This window comes from Tenrec ecaudatus, unplaced genomic scaffold (assembly GCF_050624435.1).
Source record: "Tenrec ecaudatus isolate mTenEca1 unplaced genomic scaffold, mTenEca1.hap1 Scaffold_222, whole genome shotgun sequence".
In the NCBI taxonomy this organism is placed as follows: domain Eukaryota; kingdom Metazoa; phylum Chordata; class Mammalia; order Afrosoricida; family Tenrecidae; genus Tenrec; species Tenrec ecaudatus.
The window spans coordinates 208,262-210,495 of NW_027458450.1; the positions used below are offsets into that span (position 1 = coordinate 208,262).

At 61.9% G+C, this 2,234-nt stretch overlaps 1 pseudogene; it reads right to left on the minus strand.

Moving 5' to 3' along the window:
• Positions 1-745: 745 nt before the first annotated feature.
• Positions 746-1,928, minus strand: LOC142436336 (nuclear receptor subfamily 2 group F member 6 pseudogene; annotated as a pseudogene).
• Positions 1,929-2,234: the final 306 nt, after the last annotated feature.

Here is a 2,234-nt window from a genome sequence, read left to right on the forward strand (position 1 = left end):
ATGAGTTATAAAAAAATACGAAGGCTATTCTATGGATGGAGAATCACAAGGAAGAGCAAACATAAACCTGAGATCAATGAGCAAGGCAGTCCCCACCAGACAGTAACCAAGGTGAAGCAGTTCTGCAAATATGACACAAGACTGAAAAGAGAGAGCTACAAATATCAATCTGCAATGGAGACAAACACGAAGCAAATAGGGGGAGAAAAGTACATGCAAAGAAACTGTATGGAGAGGAAGGCAAGCAGTACACAAGAGAAACATGACCATCTTACACTAGATAAGAAAATAACTATCAAGGGAATGTCGTAAGAAATAGGAAAGAAACCTCATCAAAATGAAGAAAACCACAAAAGCCAACTCAGTAGTAAAATAACAGCAAACCAAGAAGGACAAGAAAATCCACAAGCACAAGGAATCCAGCACAGAAATTTATGTAAAACCAACTTACATAGACATCCTCTCCAAATGACTTCAGGTGCCTATCCAGGTGCAGAACGCAAGTCAGCACCGCCGAGGCATGTGCTTGCTGTGCCTGAAATAAACCTTCCAGGCTTGTAAGGCTCTGAAGTCCAGTAGCCTCCGAGTCAAATTGTAACCAGGGTCACTAAGGGCTACTGCATATTACATAATGATCTTTCGCCCTAGTCATGGTTCTGGTTAGCCACTTGGGGAGGCTGTCCCTATCCTTGGCCTGGGGACCCCGAGCATCTGTGTCGCTGGAGGTCGGTCACTGGCCGGAGCCCTAAGGCCAGTTGAAAGTACTCCCCGAGAGCAGCATGTCTCGGATCAGCGTCTCAACGGGTGTCTTGCCCACCAGGCGCATGAAGAACAGCTGAGAGATGAGTGAGGCTGGGACGGCGCGCAGGGCAGGCAGACGCAGCAGCAGGCGGCCGAAGCACTGGGGCTGGGCTGGGTACTGGGTCAGCATGTACTCGGTCAGGGCCACCTGCGCCTTCTCCTGCAGCCTCTCCACGTGTGCTGGGTCTGAGAGGCCACAGGCATCAAGAGTAAAGAGCGCGATGGCCTTGAGGCAGCCATACTCCGCCGAGTCCACCTGCAGGCGGCCCAGCTTGTCCACTTGCTCCTGGAAGGCGCGCACCTGGTCCATGAAGGCCACCGCCCGCTCGGCGGCCATGGGAGCGGTGTGCAGCCCGGCTGCGGCCAGCAGAGGCGCAGTGTGCAGGGTCAGGGCGGCCTCTGCCGCGTTCAGCAGGAACAGCTCCCTCCAGCTGAGCCGCAGCAGGGCCACCTGGTCGGCCACGGGCAGCTCGGGGAAGAAGGGCGCGTGGCGCGCCCACTCCAAGGTGCTGAAGAGCAGCCGCGCCGCCAGCTCCACACACGTTATCGATGCCCAGCACCGCGCCCGTGCCAAAGTGGCCGGCCACCGCCAGGTAGGGCTTGGCGCGCAGCAGCTGTGCGATCAGCTCCCACACTGGCTGGCCAGGGAAGAGGTCTCCGCCCACCGCCTCCGCCAGCGCCAAGCCCGGGGGGGCTGCCGGAGACGCGGGGCCAGGACCTGGCGGCGAGTGGGGGCTGCGGCCCCGCTGCACGGCCTCTTTGCGCATGCCGACCGGAACACTTCTTGAGGCAACAGTACTGACACTGGTTCCGGTGGTGCTGGTCAATCTGGCAGTCACGGTTGGACCTGCAGGTGTAGCTGAGGTTGAGGAGTATGCTCCGCTTGAAGAAGCTCTTGCAGCCCTGGCAGGTGAGGACGCCCTAGTGCTTGCGCTCGCCTTGTCCCCGCACACCACACAGTCCACCTGCAGCCCCTGCCGCTCCTCGTCGCCCTGCTCGGCGTCGCTGGCGGCGCCCGGGGGCGAGGCCGAGTCCTCGGTGGCGCGCGGGTAGCCACCCACCTTGTCCACGCCATTCGCGTCTCCACCGCCGCCGGGGCCGCCCCAGCCTCCGGCCACCATGGCCATAGCCCCCGGGCCGCGGGTCCGGGGCGCCCCCGCTGCGCGTCGCTCTGGGGGTACCTCTCTCGGCGCAGGGGTCGCTAGCCGGCGCGCATCCGGTCCCGACGCACGGGGGCTCCCGCGGAACCCCCCAAAAAAGTTTTGCAGCACCAACTTCTGCGGCCGGTGTGCGCGCCGGCGGAACTGGTCGGGCCGGTTCCAGGCCAACTTTCCCACGCGTGCGCGGGCCCGGGGCCGGGGGAGGCGCACTGGCGTTGAGGCCCGGGGGCCCCGGGGGCAGGAGCCCGGCCGCCCAGGGGCTCCGGCGGGGGC